The sequence below is a fragment of the Ictidomys tridecemlineatus genome, chromosome 5 (assembly GCF_052094955.1).
Source record: "Ictidomys tridecemlineatus isolate mIctTri1 chromosome 5, mIctTri1.hap1, whole genome shotgun sequence".
Lineage (NCBI taxonomy): Eukaryota > Metazoa > Chordata > Mammalia > Rodentia > Sciuridae > Ictidomys > Ictidomys tridecemlineatus.
Window position 1 is genome coordinate 52,077,586 of NC_135481.1, and position 14,211 is coordinate 52,091,796.

Sequence of the window (14,211 nt, forward strand, 5' to 3'; positions counted from 1 at the left end):
GGAATTTAAAAATACCAATTTCCAAGACTCTGCCCTGGTAACTTGGATCCAACAAGTCAGAGATGGTGTTCCAGGGTCTGTGATTTTATAAAGTGATCCAGGTAACTCTGATGTGCAGCCATGTCCAGATGTCCCTGAGGCGGTCCTCTCTTCTTTGTCCCAGGTCATGTCTTTCCTGTGGAGCATTTGCCATCACCATAGGGGCTGGCTCACCCGCACTAACCTGCCCGGGTGAAGGCCATCTTTTCCCTTAACGTTCCCATCTGCAGCGGATGGCTTGGTGGTAAGTCATCCTGAGAAGTCTTGAAAGAAGTAACCTTTTTATAAACAACATATTTACAAATGATTCTGGTGCCAGTTACCTAGAAAGTTGAACTGAAATAATTCATATCAAGTGCTTGCTCAGCACAATGCCAGTAGTCAGATGATTGTTCAATAAATGTTAGATGATGATGATAATGACAACTATAATTACAAGAGTAACTGCTGCTCATCAAAAGAAACTTAGAACATAAAGCATAAAGAAGAAACCCAGTCTTTACCCTTAATCTTATCCACAGAAGCAATAGCTTTGAGACATGATTTCTTCTAGTTTTCCCCCCAGGCATCTATATTAACAAGTATTTTTAAAATATATGAAGTATATATTGAAAGTATGAATGTTGTATTTTTAAATGTTTTACTAAATCATTTTGAGATATGTTGACTGTTTTAGATATATTTATAAGAAATATAGGATTAAATTTAATATTTTAAATTTCATACAATACATATATTATATATACATTTATATAACATATAGAATACATGCATGCACAATATGAATATTATAAAATGCATGCATACATAATTTATACTAAGTGTATATATATTATATGTATTACAGATACATATATGGATATTGCATATATAGTACAAATGCATAAATATTATGCATATGTACTAATATTATGCATATGTACTATATATGTATGCAAACATTACTGTATGCACGTCTATATGTATATTAGAGATAAGCATATCCAGCTTTGTGTTAAGCAGCATTATTTCCCCCCCTCCCCGCCACGGCTCCTTGTTTCCCACTGTTTCCCCAGCTTCCCTGGTCTGGCAACCTTTGTCTACCAGTCTGTGTACCTCTGTCTAGAGAGCCATCCTCTGCTCACACAGGCCAGCCAGCGTGGCAAAGCCAAATCAGTCTAACCAGGATGATAATGGTTATGACAAGGAGCCTGAGTAGTCTTTCCCTGCTTGAGGGTCTCTGCTGAACTCTTGGTCACTTTATGTTGCTAATGAAGGGGACTCTACTCTCAAGCTGTGACCATGTTTACTCAGTCCTCCCTTTCTGCCAGTCAGAAAGATGACATGTGGCCATCCCTCTTGGTTGCCACACGTTAAGCTTCATCTCACAATGGGCACTGGGTCTATAGTTATCCTGGACATTTGAAAGTGACATTGCTATTTCCTACAAGCTAAGTGAATCCTTTCTAGCCAAAGGTAAAAATTTGCATTTCAATGATCAGCAAGTTTGAGTACATTTTAAAAACTGGCCAGAGACACTCAGCTCCCGTATACAGGTTTTGTTAGTGAATTTGGCAGAGAGGAGTTGCGTTCCTAGGCAAAGTATGAGAACAAAAAGGACCTGTTTTCCTATGTAATGAATTGCTGAGAAATTATTCAAAATGTGACTTAAAAAGCTTCTAGCCAGTGAGCTCAATTCTGTGAGCTGTGAATTAGATAAAGGGCTTTTATGAACCCACAGAGGGAGACCCTCTAAGGATTTATGTGGGTGAGGAGAGAATGTCTCTCCGGGGCCACCACCCCCTCCCAAGGACTGGTGCATGATGCAGAGGCCCAGAGACACTGCATACCAATGCCAAGACCAACTGAAGCTGCAGTGGGGGGGGGGGCGTTCCAGCTCCACACTTGCCCCAGACTCTCGGCTGCAGTTCACACCAAGAGCACAGAGAACTGCACCCGCCCTGTGCCAGGAGCCAGAATGGTCAAGAGGACAAGCAAAGCCTCCTCCACAGCCCCATCACCATCTTAATGTCTCTGTCCTGTTTCCCAGTAGTAATTCAGATCAGGAGATATGAACCTCCCCCGACACTGAGACTTAGAGCTCTTGTGGGTACAGGGAGGAGTATTTAGAGAGGATTCCATGAAAATGAAACCCCACACAATGGGAACAGAATCCCCCTTACAAACGGAGCTCTAAGAGTGAAAGAGGAGTGCCAGCCAAGACTGTATCAGGCAGCGATGACAGAACCTTATAGAACCTAATGATGTCCTTTATCCACGCTTAAGGATAAGGGCATTCCTGGGCACACAAAACTATGCAATGCATTGACTCCCCTCTTCCCACCTAAATGTTTTCTAGCACAGTGGACACAAACTCTGTTTTTGCTCCCACAGGGGAACCTTGACTTCCTTCATTTTGCTTACCTATCAGGACTCCTGCCTGCCTTGAGCGAGGAACACCTCAGATTGACTCTGCCTCGTGCCACTGCCCACTCCGGCTGTGTGTGCCCTTGGACTGCCAGCTTGGAGCTCTGGCCTGGCTCCCATGAGCCACTTGGGCATGAGGACAACCTGGATATGACATCTGTCGGCCCAATGGCGGCCAAGATAGTCTGGCAACACCTATGTCGTCTGATGCTAGAGCGTTCCAAAAGCTATCTAGCAATCTTTGTGACTAGTGGCCATGGAAGCCACAAAGGATTTCCTCTATTACCTGAGTTTACACATTGTTTGAGAAGAGAATAGCAAATAAGGGGCAAGAGGGTTTTCTTATATTGGGAGCCAGAAAAAATATAATGGGCAAGAGTGTCCTATAGTATTGTGCCAGACCCTGCCAGCATAAAAACTAAACAAACAAACAAACAAACAAAAAACACCAAAATTCCTTCTTAGACAGTCAGTGGATTTGGAAATGTCATCATTCTAGGGGTGAAAATTTTCATGTTTTTACTTCCAAAGCTATCTTCCTGAATTTCTAGAAAGCACAGACCTAAGAACCCATATCACTTCTTGTGAGCTGGGATAGATCCATATGGACAACACTTTTGGTGGGCCCCGGAGGCAAGGCCTGGAAGGTGTTTGGCTTAGCTGGTTAGAGCCCTGCAACAAGCTAAGTTTGAACTTCCAGATGGCCCAGCCAGCTTCTTTTCATCTGTGGCTCCACTTGTCACCCCTGGTTTTATGTATGGTCACATTGGAATAGATGAATGTATGTTTCCTCCTTTAATCCAGTACATCTGCATTGAGTACAATACCCAGAATTTTAGTAGGTGTTTCAAGATATAAAAATTAGTGTCAGTTTATAAACTGGTTGAAGATTGCTTCAGATTTATCATTTTCTTTTTCCTCTTCTTTCTAAGGTTCTCACAGTTTATCTGGGGGCTCCCAGTTTCAGAGGTCTCGGTCCATAGATGGCAGGCTCCATTCCATGGGGGTCAGTATGAGAAAGAACATCACGGTGGAAGAGTGTGGTAGAGGGAAGCAGCTCACATCATGATCAGGATGGAGAGAGAGAGAGAGAGAGAGAGAGAGAGAGAGAGAGAGAGAGAGACACTCCACTTATCAGATACAAAATATATACCTCAAAGGCTCGCCCCCAATGACCCACCTCCTCCATCCACTCCTTATCGGCCTTCAGTTAGCACTTAGTTAATCAGGGGATTAACTCACTGATTGGGTTAAGGCTCTCATAACTGGATCATTTTTCCTCTAAACCTTCTTACATTGTCTCCCACATGAGCTTTTGGGGAACACCTCACATCCAAACCACCACATTTCTCTTATTTAAAATAAAAAAGATTTCTAATAAATAACTTCCTTGTCTTTAAGATAATAGGAAATTAGCCAAGGACTTAATGGAATTGTGAGGGAGACAGGTGGTAGCCGTTAATATACTCATAAATGGAGAAGATACTTGCTGAAAGTAATACACGAGGCAAGCTTACAGCAACCGACCAGGTTTGGCTTTTAAAAGTATTTCTTCTCTCAGAGGGAGTGTGACATTTGCAAATTAAAGATTTACTATAGAAGCCCGTGTAGTTATGACATGAAAACTACAGTTTTCAAAAATACTGGCTGAAGTCATTGAAAATCCCTGCATGATCAAGCAAAGTTTAGGGAAACCCAACTGTTTTTCAAGCATTTGGAACTGAAGTGGAATGAATTAGATGACAAATCTTTCTGCCCTTCCACTTTGTCATGAAAATATTGAGTGCCTTATCAAATGAACGCATCATGATGCATAATTTATTTTAGGACGGGGATAATTTGCAGGCACTATCAGTTGGCAGCATAGAACAGAAAAAGTAGAAGTTCTAGTATTGGAATAGGACAAGAGCTTACATCTATCCCCAAGGGAAGTCTGAAAGCAGCTAGGACCAGAGCTGTTCTGGGTGCTCTACTGAGTCCTTAGAGACCCAGGACCCTCACAGCTGTCTGCTCTGCCCTCCCTGGGGTCCTGGGTTGACCTCTTGTACTTCAGCCTGCCAATCCCTGCTCCAGGTAGCTAGGTGCATATAGGGGCCAAGAGCACGTCCCTCCCTTTACAGAGACTCCCCAGAAGCCATACGAAACTCTGTGACCTAAATCTAGTTACAAGGTCATCCCACTACTTTATGATCCAGTGAACATAGTCTGCCAACTGGAGAGTAGTAAAGATCAGAAAAGAATAATGTTAGGAGAAAGGGCAGGGCTAGGGATATAGCTCACAGGTAGAGCACTTGCCTTGTATGTGTGACGCCCTGGGTGCCATCCCACCAGCAGTGGGGAAAAAAGGAAAAGAACAAGAAAAAGAGAAAAAGGCTGAATGGATGTTTGGAGAAAACTAACAGTCCCCATTTGTGTGTGAGTGTGTGTGTGTGTAAAACAGAGAGAGAGAGAGAGAGAATGAATGAATGAATGAATGAATGAATGAATGAGAGAATGGCAGCGAAATTCAGGGATCCTGAATCTTCCAAGGCTGAAAGATATCAGTGCTTCCTGAGCTACATGTGTCTGAGAGGAAGCTATGGAATTGTTCTTGACGGTGGATATTTAATTCTTACTTCTTTGTAAAACTTTGTGTTCTGGCTTCCTCTGCTTTGTCTTTCATAAAAATCAAGCCCAGAAAATGCACATGAGACATTTCCATTACGCTTGGCTTTTTATTCATTGTGTCAGGTAGGCTGTTCGTATGTTTGCTGATAATGGCTACAAGTCAAGATTTTAATGATAAAAGTAAAATATGATGTAGCATTTTTCTCTCTTCCCATGCATCTTTTCAAGTTCTCTGAAAAATGAAAACAAAACAATCATAGCTCTTAGACTCAATAAAATTTCATTTGGTTGAAACATTTGGATGATGGCAGAAAGGGGAATAATTCAGTTTGAAGGAGATAGACTTAAATAAAGCTCTTTCTCAATCATTGACTGTCAACATCCCACCACCACCACCTCCCCACTTCTCTGCAGGTTTCCAGCATCTAAAAGGCCCTTTACAGGAGGGAAAACTCTTCATACACATAGAATCACAAGGGGATTTTAATGCACAGCTGTTTGGTTGACTGGTGAGAAAGTGAGTTGCTTGGTGAGATAAGAAGGATTAAAGAATTTATAGAGACCTCCATCAAGATGTCACAATGTGTTCATACTTTGATGTCCTGTGTGCAAAACATGTAGCAGAAATGGGTTTCTTAACATGCCATATAAAATTGTCCATATTTGACATCACACTCGCCATTTCATGGGATTCAGTCTAGAAATGAAGAGAAAAAGGAAGAAAGCACAAAATGATGTATCTAGGATCACGGCTCTTGGACTCACAGTGACATATGGGAGTCTACTTCTGGTGGGATCATGAGGACTCCACATGCTCCATGCAGGATCCTTCAAGCTGTTACTTGAATGAGTGAACCTGCCCTCATCCTAAAAGGAGTCTGAATAAAGCCACTTTCGACTGTTGCCCGAGGCAGTGGCTCTATAGGTCAAGGAAGCTAGAGAGACTCAGACTCAATCTCCCGAACGAAGACACTGGCTGAGTAGGTAGATCTGTATCTTGCCAACATCATCTCAGAAAAAAAACTGGACTACGGTTATATGACAAAATCTGGGCACTAAATAATGACATCCATAAAACCACTGCACAGAGAAAATTGAGAAAGAGAAAGAAAGGAAAACAAATGAAAATTGAACTGCAAACCCAAATTCCAAAAGATGTAAAGCAGTTGAATGCTAACATAGGCAGTCAACTTTTTAGTCTTTAGCATGGATTTATTCAAGAGGAAATGAATTTTTTTTTTGTCAAAAACTTTAAAACGTGAATAAAAGAAAACAAGGATAAACTGAATAAGACTGGGAAAAGTATAACAGGAAATTTTCAAAATTTAAACATAGTCGAAATAAAAATGTAATAGATACAGTTTAAGCAAGATTAGAGTGAATTAAGAGACAGCAGATGAACTAAAAGTCTCCAACATATATCTAACAGAAGTTCTAGAAGAAGAGATGGGAAAGAGTGATAAAGTTATTCTTTCTTCAGATGAGAGAGAATAATTTGACTTCTAGTTAAAAATGCATTTACTACTACTTCTTGCCAAGACTTTACTAGCACGACAGTAAAATAATAAAAAGGACACAAATCTATAAAGTTGTAGATAAGAGACAAAAATAAATATGAAACTTCAGAAGATGGAAAGTAAATGAAAAAATTATAGCAGATTTGGCAGATGGGAGCTTAAAGCCAATCCAGAAAGAAAGAAGTCAACAATAACCAACTTGATTCACACCACAGGATACAAGAATGACTCAAACCTGCCTTAAAAAAAATCTTCATAAATCTAACAAGATACCTAGATACTCTTTCTTACCAGATACATCCAGGTGATTGCTTCTTCTCACTCCCTGGGAGAAGACTGGAGTTTTGCTTTTTGAAGAAGTGGACTGAGGGACTGTGGACTCAAGGAAAACAGGACAGATGAACAAATTTGAGTGCAACTTCAAATACTAAAGAAATACCTTTCTATATAGAAAGGACCACCAAATTCCACCCTTTCAAATGGAAAAGACCCATACTCATGTATGTCATTTTGGAATTTCTGGACTCTGAAGATTAAGAAGAGAGCCTGATATATTTCAATTGCTGTTTCTAAGAATTAAAGCATAAAGTATCAAAAATAAAAAGTGGAGGGGGCTGAGAGTGTGTGTGGCTCAGTGTTAGTGCAGTTGTCCAGCATATGCATGGCCCTAGATTTGATCCCCAGCACTACACACACACACACACACACACACACACACACACACACACACACACACAATACACACACACACATTCAAACTGCTCAACAGCTCTCCAGTCTAGAATTTTATACCCATCTGCCACAGTTCAGTTGTATACCCATGTGTGAAATGCTTGGTCCCTAAGATTGTGTTATTGGGAGGTGGTGGAATCTTTAAGAGTTGGACCCTAGAGGGTCCAACTGGAGGCATGACTTTGAAGGGGATTGTGGGACTTCAACCCCTTCCTCTTCCTTTTTTGCTTCCTGGACATAAGGTAAGTACTCTAGGCCATTGTTGTCTGGTGCCCCCCACCAAAGGCCTAAAATCAAGGGATCCAAACATTCATGGACTGGAACTTCTAAAACAGTGAATCAAAATAAAACTTTTCTCTTTATAAGTTGATTTTCTCAGGTATTTTGTTATAGTAACAGAAAGCTGACTGACACATCATTCAAACTATTAATCAAGGGTCAACTCTGTGCTAAGTATAGTATCAACATTTTAGTGAACAAATTGAATGAGAGTATGTTCAGAATTAGAGAACTAAAACATGAAAGGAGGGGAGGGGAGTTGCTTACAGAACAGAGCTATGGTCTTTAAACACTTCTATTCACATAACACTTAAAATAATTTTTTAAAACTATGAAACCTTTTGTGTATTTTTAGATTGACACCTGAAAATTTTTAACATAAGTTAAATTGTTACAAAGGATATAATTTCCAACCTATTGTACCTTTTGGCATTTAAAAATAGAACTTTTACATTGCCCTTTAAAAATTATCTGAAGAAATCTAAATATCATAGTAATCTCATACATGTTATCCATTTTAAAATGGATGTGTTATAGCTGAGAAAAAATTCTATTGCTTCAAAGGCTATATAAAGATAATACCAAAATAGAAAACTCTATAAGCTCAGCTTTAAAAATTGAAAATTTCTACATCATTCTTTCTTCCACTCCAATTCCCCCCACAGAAGTTTACTTTAATGTAGTGTTTTTGCTTAAAAATCTTACATTTATTCTTTGATTACTCTTTGTAACAAAAAGAATCATATACTGTACCCAGATATATAAATAAATTTAATTTTTAAAATTTCCTGTGACCAAGTCTTTGCATCATAAAATTTCTTCTGGGTTATCACTACAAATATTAGAAATATTAAGTTAATAAAAACAACAAGAATGTGTCATGAAATTTGATAATTATTAAATGTAATATGAATAGGGCATTTAAAATTTTCAACTTTTTCTCACATGCATCAATAGATGGGTGTGATTGGTACTAAAAAAGTTATGGTTCATCAACAATTCTATTTCCAATTTTGTTTCAATTGATATAGACTGAAAAACCATATTTAGCACAGCACAGCCATTATCTTTACAGACTGTAGCACCAATCAACTTGAGTTCAAATCCCAACTCTGTCACTTACTACCTGTATTCATTAGTCAAAACCATCATTACATAGCTGAGGTAAGCTACTTAGGAAGAAAAAAGTTTTATTTAGCTCACAGTTTTGGAGGCTGAAGAGCATGGTGCTGGCATGGGTTTGGTTCTGGTGAGGACCCTTTCAGCATCATCACATCATGGCAGATGGCAAAGGTGGGAGCACATGTGGGAACAAGTGACTGTGCCTTGATACAAGAAGCTAGAGAGAGGCTGGATGGGGTAGGGCTGAGGCTTTAACTAATGATCCCCTTGAAGAACCAATGAGAGTTCTCTGAGGAATAACTTGACTTTCAAGAGCATGTCCCCAGTAGACCTAAGGACCTCTCACCTTGTCATGTTAGGGACCAAGCCTCTAATGCCTGAACTGTTGGAGGACAAATCACATCCAAACCAGAGCACTATCTCCGTAACTTCGGACAAGTAGTTACCCTCTCTGGGCTTCCTTTATCATGTGTAAAATAAATACAACATAAAGTTTACCCTATAAGTTTCTTTTGAGTATTGATTAAATGAGTTAATTCGTGTTAAATGCTTAAACCTTAAGTTTCACATAAGCATTTAAGCAAAATGCTAAATAAGTGGATGAAATAGTTTTGCTAGAGTAGCATTCCCCAGTTGTGCTCATTCTCTGAGGTATATGCAAAAAAAAAAAAAAAAGGAGAGAAAGAAATCACATGATAATCTATTATCCAAAATTATTAGAGGAAACTAGATTAAACTTCATTTTTGTTTAACATGTGCAGACGAGCCCGTTATTCATGTTCCTGACAGAGACTCTCTTTGAGGTGTAGGACCCCAAAGCACTCCTGAACTGGAGCCACCTCACTTGAGAAGGGAATTGTTACCAAGTTATCAGAGTCATTTACTTTCTCAGAACCTGCACTAATGTCTTTAACTTTCCTTTGTCTGGTGACCCAGAGATCTGTATGCCCGTGGAGCATCCTAGTGCATTTATAAATGGAGCAGCAATAATGACTTGTGTGCTGGAAGGCAAGGTCACAAGAAGATCAGTTACAAGGTAGGGTGTTCCTGGAAGTAAGGATCTTCAGACTGGCCCCCACAGAACTTCCCTTGTCCTTGGCCATGGTTGGAACTCCCTAGCCATGCTGCCCATTTGGAGGTCCACTGATGACATTCCAGCTTCAGGAGTAGAAGCGGCAGACTGGGGTCCAGTTCAATATACCCCAAAGGAAGTATCTGGAGCAACCTAGTTTATTAAGTGACCTGGAAAGTTTAGAGGCCAACCGTTTTGTACAATTTGGTCTTCAGTTTGAAGCAGAGGGGCCGAGACACAAAGCCATTCTCCAGAACCAGAAAGAGATCTAGTTCCAAGGATCACCAAGACTTAACTCCCAAGATAAATACCACCATAGACCTCACTATTGCCTGTTAATGAATGGGACTTGTGACTCTTTTTCTTACCTGGAGAAAATTAGCTTTTGTTTCTTAGTTAAAAACATGGAGATTTGTCTGCTGTTTGCTAGGACTGGGGGCTTCGGGGACATGGCCAAGTCTTTGGCTCACAATAGTGTGCCCCCAGCAGCAGTGAACATGGCCAGGCAGAGCCTGATGTGGACCACACTGTCCAGGTAAGCCACTCTGTGTTTCCAGGACCACCTCCTAATACAGAGAGGGAATTTCCCTCTGTACTGGAGCATTCATCAGCCTGAACCAAAGGATGTTTGGTTAAATCCAACTGGAATCACCCCACACAATTTAAGTCAGAGATGCGTCTGGCTTTCCCTGTGCCTGTTGATACCAAATTCTCATATACACCAACCTCCACTGCATTGCTTGGAATGAGATTTTTTTTAGCTGTACACACACACACACACACACACACACACACACACACATTTTAAACTCACAAGGGAATTCTAGTCAAATGGTTATTTTAAAAATTACCAGTTATTTTAAAAAATTCCACATCACCGCTGGCTGGAAAATGCTTCTTTGTTTTCATGAGATGTGTGTGGGTGAGCTATTGCCATGAGGTGCCCGTTCAGACTATGATTACCCCAATAACACATCTGACCTTCTAGCCTCACACACTGACACATCAAATACCAATTAAATGTCACCTGGTAGAAGCGGCTCTTAGATTATTATATTTTGTTGTCCCCCCGCCACACACACACACACACACACACACACACACACACACACACTTTTTGGCAGGGCTATGATGCCCATTGTGCTTATTTACATGCACAGAGATTCAAGAAATGTGTTGAAATTCTATGTAATTGTAAGAGGCTTCTCTAGGCCCCAGATGCTTTACACAACTTTACAAAGGTATCCTGTAACCAAAAGCCAGAATTTAGAGAAGTTATAGGACGTTCCCATTGACAGAAAGAATGAGAAAGTGTCAAAGAAAAGACAAAAAGTCACACTCTGAAAAACCCGAGGAGATTATTTGTAGAAACAGCCTCAGACAACGAGGACTGGCAAAATTATTTTCCAACATTTGATGGCCTAGTATCACCCAGGGAACTTTCCATCTGATTAAAAATAATTACTGCTGGCATTACATCCAATTGGAATCACCCCACACAATTTATCTTCTATTTCATGCTGCTACCATATGCCCGACATTGTGGAGCAGAAACATTCTCTTTCATTCTGATAAATAGTACTTTGTAAATATTTAGAGACGGGAGCGCTGGATCGCTGAACAATTCTGACAGGGAACATGTGCAGAAGAGCCCGTTATTCATGTTCCCTGACAGAGACTCTCTTTGAGGTGTAGGACCCCAAAGCACTCCTGAAGCTGTGAATTCCTTTCCCAAAAGTCTTGTTGAGAATCAGCAGCAATTGCAGGAACACGGTTGGGCTCTCCAGCATGAGCTGAGCTTTCCAAAAGAGCACATGTACTTTGGAGTGAGACGTTTTGCTGTCTGGCTAGTGCTGTGTTTGTTGAGAAACTGCTCTATTTAGTAAACAGGCTTTTCCTGGAGCACTTGATCCAAGAAAGAAGCCATACCTAATGTGACTTTATTTGGAGAAAACAAATTCAATGCTCTTTGGGGATTTCTTTTTGTGTGTGTGGGAGAAGGAGCACTCAAACACGGAGCCACATCCCCAGCCCTATTTTGTATTTTATTTAGAGACAGGGTCTCACTGAGTTGCTTAGCACTTTGCTTTTGCTAAGGCTGGCTTTGAACTTGGGATCCTCCTGCATCAGCCTCCTGAGCCACTGGGATGACCAGCGTATACCGCACGCCTGGCTCGTTGGGGGATTTCTATGGAGGAAAGTTTTTTCCCTTAAGAGAAAGGAAAGTTCTTCTCCACTCTTTAAGAGAGCTGCTCAGTGGAATCCTGGTCATTCTCTCTCTCTGTGTGTGGCACTGGGACATGGGGGACTGATTGTGGGTGGCCCACTCTTGCTCTCTCTGGGACTCTCAGGCTTCAGACTCGCCTCTTCGTTGCTCTATTCTTGCTTCCTTGCAGCAAACTGTCTTCCTCACCCCCTGCACTGGGTGGTCATCCCTCCTCCAGTATTTCACTTGGGCTCCAATCAGAGAAAGCAGTAAGAAGTCCCAGGCCAGGCTGCACTCAAGTGGGCTCTCCAGCCAGTATCTGGAGTAGCAAGTTTAATAGTTTCATATCTGTGGTCTCAGTCCCTGGTGAGAATATTTTGGTGGCTGGAATTCTAGGACCTTTAGAGTTTGTCTGATTCCCATGTTGGACTCTCGTCTGACTCTTCTGGGGACTAGAACATGGCTATGATGCCCATTGTGTTTATTTGTTTGTGGGTGTGTGCCCCTCAAAATTGGAACCTTTAGGGAAAGATTAAAAAAAATAGTCATTGCCATATTCAAGTACCATTGGATTCATGTTGGAAATTTCTGCTCATGGCATTTATGGGCATTTTACAATTCCCCTCCACCCTGCAAATGAGGAAATTTTTCCCATCAGTGATTCCAATGTGATCATTCGAGATGCTTTAAGAAGTGTAGAGAAAAATCATTATCTATTTCTAGAAAAAAATAAATGGACCTTTTTAAAAGGTGCATCCCATCTGTCCATGGGGATCTTCATGGGGGGATCCTGACCCCATTCTGAAGTCTTTAGCTCTAACCTTAGCAGTGAGGGAGACCAAGGCTGAACATCTCAGGACATTAATTTACCTCTTACCTTGCTCATTGTTAAAAGTCATTTATCCATCTTGAATATCTCCCTAAATATTTGTCAAGTGTAATTGATTCTCGGTGAAAGAGTTTTTTCCACTCAGCAAAGCCAGGAATGGTAGCTCTTCGATACAGAAAACAAATTCTATGAAATTAATGTCAATGGCCACTAGAAACAAAGAGAAAGAGGAAGAAATGGTAGAAAAATGTAAGGCCAGGAGCCACTACATTGTTATCACAGCGCCCAGAAAAGATGTTCTAAGGAATTAGAGAGCTTGCTCTCCTTTTTCTTCTAAAACTATGGACCAGAGCCCAGACAAGCAATCAGGAAGAGGGAGCAGGAGATTAAAAGGGGACTATTAGCAAAGTTTTGAGAAACAGGAGGGGAAATATGTGTCAGCATATATTTTCTTCTGATTAAACATGCACAGATAAAATTAAATACCAGGGCTTTTCTAAATAGTCACCAATTTTTATAGCTAAATAGTAGACTTAATGATACTTTAAAATAGCATTTCTATAGAATATGGGTTCACAGTTTTTATCCTTTACCAAATAAAAAATACGTAGAAAATTTTGAGTTTTATAGGTTATGCACCCAGCTGAGACGAGTTTAACACTTCCTTTATGGAAAGAATGGATGATTTGGAAAGAGCAGTTTCAGCATTTTTCACCAAATAGTGACAAGGAAAAGTTTTTTCACTTTGGTAAAAAGAATACACGTATGAGGACTGCAGCCAAATTTGTTGAAGCCTGAACAATTCGCTTCTGAAAATTGTGTAGCATTTTCTGGTTTTTCACCATGGTGGACTATGAGATAGAGGAATACAGTTTGAGAAGCCCCAAATCTCCTGATTCTTTTTGAAGAATATTGAAAAGTATGTTGTGGACCATGAAAGAGGAGGAGCCTCTTCTCCCATTGCTGAGACTTGAAGAGAACAACTCAGGGAATGAAGCATTGACACACAGTGATAAATTAAACCCACAGCTCCATCTTACATTAGCTTGGTGACATATTAAGAAATATGGGAAGGGGCTGGGGTTGTGGCTCAAGTGGTAGAGTCCTCACCTAACACACGTAAGATACTGGGTTTGATCCTCAGCCCCATATAAAAATAAAAGATATTGTGGCCACCTAAAACTAAAAATAAATAAATATTTTTTTTTAAAAAAAATAAGTATTGGAGACACTTTAAAAACAGATATGGATAGTTCCTGGCTAGAGCTTCAGGGCCAACTTAAAGGTACCATTATTAACATGTGCCTTTAGTGCTTTCAAGAAGTCACTGGCACCTAACGTGTCCTGTCTCCTGGAAATGTGATTTTTGCACATGCCATCGCATTGTGGCCCTCCCCTCCTT